This window comes from Bidens hawaiensis, unplaced genomic scaffold (assembly GCF_021521415.1).
Source record: "Bidens hawaiensis isolate Kalapana, Puna unplaced genomic scaffold, B.hawaiensis_p1.1 tig00013584_1, whole genome shotgun sequence".
In the NCBI taxonomy this organism is placed as follows: Eukaryota; Viridiplantae; Streptophyta; class Magnoliopsida; order Asterales; family Asteraceae; genus Bidens; species Bidens hawaiensis.
In genome coordinates this window covers 21,377-29,400 of record NW_027492152.1, presented here as the reverse complement: position 1 = coordinate 29,400, position 8,024 = coordinate 21,377, and the positions used below count along the sequence as shown (strand labels likewise).

Below are 8,024 nucleotides of genomic sequence, written 5' to 3'. Positions count from 1 at the left end.
GAAATACCATAGCCCAAGTAGTGGTGACAAGTTCAACCCGTTTATTAGTTTGAGATAAAATATATATGTACGTCGCTCGATTTGGAATATGCGAAATCGCAAACGAAAAATGCAAAAATGATTCTCGTTGATTTCTTAATTAGTTATTCGATATGTTATTTATTAATTTGTTATATTTGGGTGATACTGATGAAGTTTACAAATGAACTAGGTTTATTGTTCACTTTTGGTCAGGTTATTACAAAATGCTGCTCCTTTTAATTTGTTAATACAGTAAGTAGCCCATAGATCAAACTAGTAAAAGTTTCTTACAGCATGAATTCGTGATTGGTCAAAATTTCAATTTAGTCTTGGAGTTGATTTCGTTTTCTAGTTACTTTTGGATTTACTAGATCATTATTTGCCATTGAGGATTTTGGAATTTTGTTTCTGATGTTTAGCTAAACTGATCAAAATAGCAACTCCGATCAAACTTCAAGGACCTAAACAACAATTTACTAAATATTTTATGTAACGTTGTATTTGTTTTCTTAATAAGTTAATTAGATTTTTATAAATAACTTCTTTTGGTATAAAAGTGACTTAAATATTGCAAGTAAATGAAAAATGTGGTTATAATGTGGAAATGTAAGAATTTGTAAGGATTTTTGTTCACGAACACATTATTTTTTAACAAACGAACATGAACAAAGCTTTATTCGTGTACGTTCGGTTTGTTTATAGCATTAGGTGGGACGGTGTGTTTAAGTCGGGTTAGGGTGCATCCATACGTGAAACATGCCTAGGGTGTTGTAAAAAATTTTCTTTTTTTCTTGTGTGTTTATTTGTTACTTGTTTAACAAATCAAACACCCCCTTAACAATTTTTTAACAATCAACAAAATAAATTTCATTAACATTATCAATACTAGTTACACCAAGTCCACCTTTTATAGCTTACATTTGGATCTAAGCCCTTTTAACCTTACGATTTGTTAAATAAGCGTTAAAAGCATTTTACCTTTCCCATGTTAAGATCAGCCAACTTGAACGATTATTTAACCATAAAAAGCTCAAAGCTTTAGTCTCCCCAACTGTACTCCTTAAGCACAAGCACACTGGCTTCCTTTTGAAAATCATTTTAAAAGCAACAAATTGTTTTTAAGGCCATATGTAATGGGGCAAAAAAGTGGGTGATGGGGTGAATTTTTTTTTTTTTGGGGGGGGGGGGGGGGGAGTGCCCGGGCGATATTGGGGCGGGGGCGGGAGGCGTTTGTTGCCGGAAAGGGTGAAAAATATTATTATTTTATTAATAATACCGTTTGACAACGGTCAAAAAGTTTTTTAAATTAAAAAAGTATATATATATATATATATATATATATGATGATGAATATCATTACAAAACTCTTAAATAATTTAAGAACTTGAATGAACTCTTAATAACTAACGTTTTTTATAAAACTTTTTGTATATTCATGTTATTTGAGTGTAGATGTATCAGTTTTTATATCTATCTTTACGATTACAGTTATGAATATTAGTTTTTTACACATATTTAAATTTTTGTTTACACATATGTAAGTTTGTTATTACATAAATTTTACACATATGTAAATTTGCGATTTACATATGTAATAAAAATTTATTGTAGAAATATGATAAAACTACTCTCTAACAATAGTAATATATAAAAAATTTCAAAAAAATAGTTGGTTGTTATGAGTTCTCAAAGTTCTTAAGTTTTTTGGAGTTCTGTAATGAAACTAACCCTATATATATTATATAAACATACACCTTCTCCATTTCATATACATTTCATACACAATTCATATCCAAATTCTTCAAAAAATCTAGCAAAATGAATCCTAGAAACAACCCGAACCAACCGAATCCCGTGGAACTCACCGCTACCATGAGAGAAATCATCAAAAAACACGAAAAGTTTGCCAAGTAACTCAACGATGCCATGAGAGAAACCAACAAACAACACGAAAAGATTGCCGCTATGTTGAAATTGCGGGAAATGAGTAAAGAATACGAATCCCTCAAAGCGGTCGGGTTACACGAAAAGGCCGCATTATTGCAACGACGACGAATTGAAAAAATACGCGAATATTATGGATATTAGTATTTTTTATTAGTTATGTATTTTTTGTATTTCTTTAGATTTTAATATATTTTTGTTTTATTATTTAATTTTCTTGGTTTTTATTTGTTTAGTTTAATTATAAAAAGAAAATAATAAAAAAATATACCGCGGGCCCAGTTTGTAGCCCCTACACCATTACACCTCAAAACAAATTCCCACCCTTGCTGACTGGGCGCCATGTGTCGCAAAACGCACCAATTTGTAGCTTTTCCACTACACATAGCCTAAGCATACAATGTGAAAAATTAAATCAATTGTTTCAGTAACCGAGAATGTTGGCAAGCCATACTCGGCGCAAATGTATTCTTCAAACTCTTAACCGAAAAAAAAACCTTGTTATCCACCAAATCTCATACTAGGCGATTTTCGCCTTCACATAGGCAGTTGGGCACACATGTTTGGCAAACCATATAACCCACGAAACTCTTCAACTTCTGCCAGTCCAATTGGGCGTCAAACCCAACCTCATTCTCTGCAATTTCACCCAAGTACATTATTAAACGATTTGATACTTTACACCTTATTGGGAAAACTCCATAAAATAGTAACCAAGTTTCGCAAACGTTTCAATTAAGTCACTCATTTTTTATTATGTCCTAATTAGGTCACTAACTTTCAAATGACCTTTTAATTACATCATTTTCACCTATTTAGCAGGTTATCATGCCAACATGACAAATTTTTTCTTTTTCTTTTATTTAAATGCTGATGAATTGGAATCTAACTATACTATTAAAACAATAAGTTTTAAGCCATATACCCCCTTCTATTGGTTAATTTTCATACTTTCCATGTATACATCTCTAATTTTCAAGTTAATAAAATAAATCAATAATATATTAAATTAAGATTCATCAATGCTATTAAATTATTATCTTTCTTCTTTCCTTTAATCTTTAATTTTGAATAATTAAATAATAATGTAATAATGTAATATTTTAATATTACATTTAGCTAAAAGTGTAAATTTAGATTAATTAAATAACAAGACAAAATATTCTAATTAATAGTTTGAATACGAAATATTCAAAATTTCTTTTTGAAAATTTTATTATTTTTGGTTGATTTCATTCACCACCTTTTTAATTTTTTGGTTGATTTCATTCACCACTTGTGTTAATTTTATAGATAATATATAATAAATAATTTAATTAATTATTTGTTATTTCATCAATTGAAGAGATTACGGATAATATATATATATATATATATATATATAATATATAGATAAATTTATATATATTAATATATATATACACTAGTAGAAGTGTCCGCGCGTTGCAGCGGGTACACAAAGAGGATTTGGTTGGTAGCGATTTGCCGATTTTGTACGAAAAAAATAAGAAAGTTACATAACATTAGCAAAAAAAATAATAAATTCAACACAATTACGAATAACACCCTTTTCTTGCATGTATTAATATCAGTAGCAACAAGCCAACAACATAAGAAATTGGGATTGATTCCAACCTATATATCAATTATATTTGTTTATAGAATTTGAAATGCACACTAAGTAAACTACAAAAAAAAATTGGATGTCACCAAAAGGGCTTTTACATAGTTTTGGAGCTTGTGGGCACATACCGTTGTCTCAAGTATCTAAGTTGAGTTGACTCCAACTTAATTTGTTTATCATCTCAAAGTCTTTACTGAATCCAAGCATAGTAACAACCAGCTGCACGAAAATGTCTTATAACGTAAGAAAGATGGAAGGGCTGAAAACTTAATGTAACTTGATTTAGATAGAACTCATGACATATGAATATTAACGGGAAGTTGTATGAAAGCATAAATCTTCAAATCATCTTAGGACATAAAATGGCAATATGAAACTTACCCGGTTTCTGTTTGTCGAAAGAAGAGAACAACCACTCTAAATCCTACCACAAGTGAGATTTTCATTAACTGAACAAAATTCAAGATTTAAGTTAGGAACAAAACACGTTACTTTTTTTGAATATTTTACAAATACTAAATAAAAAATATTAGACCTGTCCGAACGATCCATTAGAAGCCTCCGTGTCTGCGCTTTTTGAGATTTCGGTTTCTTCACCCTGAAATACATTTTCACAAACACAAAGATCAACAAAAAGGTACAAACTTTATATGTCAAAATATATGGTAATAGGTTACAATTTCAATTATATAGAATTCTAGTGGTCAAATGGGTAAATATTAAAAACTTTGCTAAATATGCAACAGTCTTATTTGGAAACAATTTTTCATTCAATGCATTTGAGATGTCATTTGACTTGGAAAACATGCACTGCAAAGGGAAAAAATGGTCAAATTAGTAAATAACAGTTACCCGTTTTTAACAATGGACAATTATTTGACGACAAATTAAAACATAAATGTGGAAAATCTTTTCAGAAAGAAGGTGTACATTGATTAGCAAAAAATATATTATTCAAAAGATTGTACCCGACCTGTTTTGACCCGTTAACCAACCCAACCATTTTGACACAACAGAGATAAAATCACTAACTTTATCAACTATCCTTTCTTGATGGCAATGTTCTTCAATTGTTGTCTTGTCACCTTGGGCTTCATTTGGATCATTTCATTTTGAGTGCATATTCGTTTCTGCTGATTCTACAAAATCGTCATCAGATTCAACTTGATCTTCTTTTGTAATGATACTTGAAAGATCTTTCCTCAAATCACCCGTACTAAAAGAATTTATGAGCCTGGTTGAACTTGATGCTTCTGAGTTCTTGAGGTTGAACACGTTTGGACTCGAAGCTTTTGATTTTTAAGCATAGATGGTGTCATCGCATTAGTTTTTCATTTTTTTCAAAAACCATTTTGAACCGTCTGAAAAAGATACATTTCAAAAATGACTCGTTTCGATCCTAATGCATTTAGCTTTATAGATGTATTAACTGCAAGTCGTTTTAGCCCGAAGCAAGTTGATACATTTCTAAAATGACTCGCATTGTTCTAAATACATTTCTAAAATGAACTGAAGGCAGTCGGTATTTTATTTAAAGTTTAAACAGACCTGTATTAAGGATAAGTTACTTTTATAAAAAACAAATTCAAAATGATACCATAAATCAAGAAAACTAAAACAAAACCAAAACTAAACCTAACGGATACGAAACCGAACTGAAAAAAAAATTATATAAAAACAGAGCTCGTTTACCCGAACCCGTACCGAGTCAAACCAAAATAACAGTTTTTTGAGTCGACCGGTTATGACAGAAATGTGAAGTGACCCAAACCCGACCATGGTTTAATACGATCTTTTGTCTAACCAAACCTAAATGAGACCAAAAACTGAATTTGAACAAACATATAAACTGAAACGAACTGAAATGAGACTAAAAAATGAAACCCGAACCAGAAGAAAAAAACCAACTAAAAGCCAAACTGAAACAAAACTAAAAACGCAAAACCAAAAAAACTGCAACGGAAATAATCTTTATTGTAACAAAACCAAAACAAAAAATTTCCTATATGTGTTTATAATAACAGAGCTCGTTTACCCGAACCCGTACCGAGTCAAACCAAAATAACAGTTTTTTGAGTCGACCAGTTATGACAGAAATGTGTAGTGACCCGAACCCGACCATGGTTTAATACGACCTTTTGTCTAACCAAACCTAAATGAGACCAAAAACTGAATTTGAACAAACAAATAAACTGAAACGAATTGAAATGAGACTAAAAAATGAAACCCGAACCAGAAGCAAAAATCAAGTAAAAGCCAAACTGAAACAAAACTAAAAAACGCAAAACCAAAAAAACTGCAACGAAAATAATCTTTATTGTAACAAAACCATAAAAAGTTAAACCAAAACAAAAATTTTCCTATATGTGTTTATAATAACAGAGCTCGTTTACCCGAACCCGTACCGAGTCAAACCAAAATAACAGTTTTTTGAGTCGACCGGTCATGACAGAAATGTGTAGTGACCCGAACCCGACCATGGTTTAATACGATCTTTTGTCTAACCAAACCTAAATGAGACCAAAAACTGAATTTGAACAAACAAATAAACTGAAACGAACTAAAATGAGACTAAAAAATGAAACTCGAATCAGAAGCAAAAACCAAATAAAAGCCAAACTGAAACAAAACTAAAAAACGCAAAACCAAAAAAACTGCAACGAAAATAATCTTTATTGTAACAAAACCATAAAAAGTTAAACCAAACAAAAATTTTCCTATATGTGTTTATAATAACAGAGCTCGTTTACCCGAACCCGTACCGAGTCAAACCAAAATAACAGTTTTTTGAGTCGACCGGTCATGACAGAAATGTGTAGTGACCCGAACCCGACCATGGTTTAATACGATCTTTTGTCTAACCAAACCTAAATGAGACCAAAAACTGAATTTGAACAAACAAATAAACTGAAACGAACTAAAATGAGACTAAAAAATGAAACTCGAATCAGAAGCAAAAACCAAATAAAAGCCAAACTGAAACAAAACTAAAAAACGCAAAACCAAAAAAACTGCAACGAAAATAATCTTTATTGTAACAAAACCATAAAAAGTTAAACCAAACAAACATTTTCCTATATGTGTTTATAATAACAGAGCTCGTTTACCCGAACCCGTACCGAGTCAAACCAAAATAACAGTTTTTTGAGTCAACTGGTTATGACAGAAATGTGTAGTGACCCGAACTCGACCATGGTTTTAATACGATCTTTTGTCTAACCAAACCGAATTTGAACAACCAAATAAACTGAAACGAACTGAAAAAAGACTAAAAATGAAACCTGATTGACAAACTAAGCAATAATCAAAGTGAAATTTGACAAAGAAAACGACAATAGGCATACAAAAGCTATACATACATGCAATCAAATATGTTTGTGAAGCATAATCCATGTTTGTGAGTACCATCTTCAGATCCTTGAAGGTCTTTAGAAACATAATCCATGTTTGTTTATTAAGAAACAATATCGTGCAGACTCTGCACCAAAAAAGGAAAACTATCATATAGTTCATATTAAAATAAGAAAAAAAATTCAATACCTGCAAAATTCTTTGAATGAAAGGCACAAGCTTTGACATAAGAAGTTTCACAACCCTCATGAAAAAAGTCAACTTGCTCTACTACTCAATTTCACATTTGAATGGTGTATACCCCGATCATCAAGAAACGCAACTAAGACCAAAGGTATATATTAACTGTTTTCTATCAAAACGGATTCTCAGTAAAATTGTCAAATTTGGCTAAGAACCAATGGTACTTACCATTGGTATGTTTTCCATTAGCCATCATCATGATGTCCTTTCTGAATTTCTCTTCTTCCTTCTTGTTCAATTTAATGATAAAATAGAGATGACCAATTCACCTATAAATAACAACCGTAATAATCAATATTAAAGAACCAACAAAGACCAAATTATCACCTAAACACTTGATCAATCTACAAGAATACAAAATCTTCCCTACCGGTTATCTTTGCAGTAGCTTAAATTCAAAGCAGTTCACCTTAATGAACATAAATTCTATTTTTATCTTTGTAGAAAATCCAAAACCAAAACATAATTCCATAAAAACCTTTCATCAATTTGTGCCTAATCAACCCGAAATTACAGTGACCAATATCCAGATATATTGAAATACAATACCTAGATATCTGCAACAGATTGTGAAACAAGAATCAATAAAATTAGAATAAAACCCATACCTACGAAAATTAAAGCTGCAGAAAACAGAAGAAAAGAAACGGATTTTCGTATACGGTTGAATGGGATGGGCTGGATCTAGTTTAGGGTTTAGTAGAGATTGAATGGAAGGGTATGAATCGAAATTTATTTGAATTTCTTACATTTTAAAGTTATTAAATATCTAAAATCAAACAATCATAATTATCTCTTTCAATTACACACGATAATTAAGCGTATGTTTTGTCAATTTTCC

At 30.9% G+C, this 8,024-nt stretch overlaps 1 long non-coding RNA gene across 2 annotated transcripts; it reads right to left on the bottom strand.

Annotated features, from left to right (window-relative positions):
• Window positions 1–3,715: 3,715 nt before the first annotated feature.
• LOC143544479 (uncharacterized) lies at window positions 3,716–7,689 on the bottom strand. Of its 2 annotated transcripts, XR_013137260.1 has the most exons (5): window positions 7,130–7,689; window positions 6,949–7,067; window positions 4,125–4,187; window positions 3,971–4,038; window positions 3,716–3,808 (listed from the first exon to the last, which is right to left on the bottom strand). It is a non-coding gene; the product is annotated as an uncharacterized LOC143544479 (long non-coding RNA). The 2 variants fall into 2 exon arrangements; XR_013137259.1 differs by having other exon boundaries at window positions 6,949–7,689.
• Window positions 7,690–8,024: the final 335 nt, after the last annotated feature.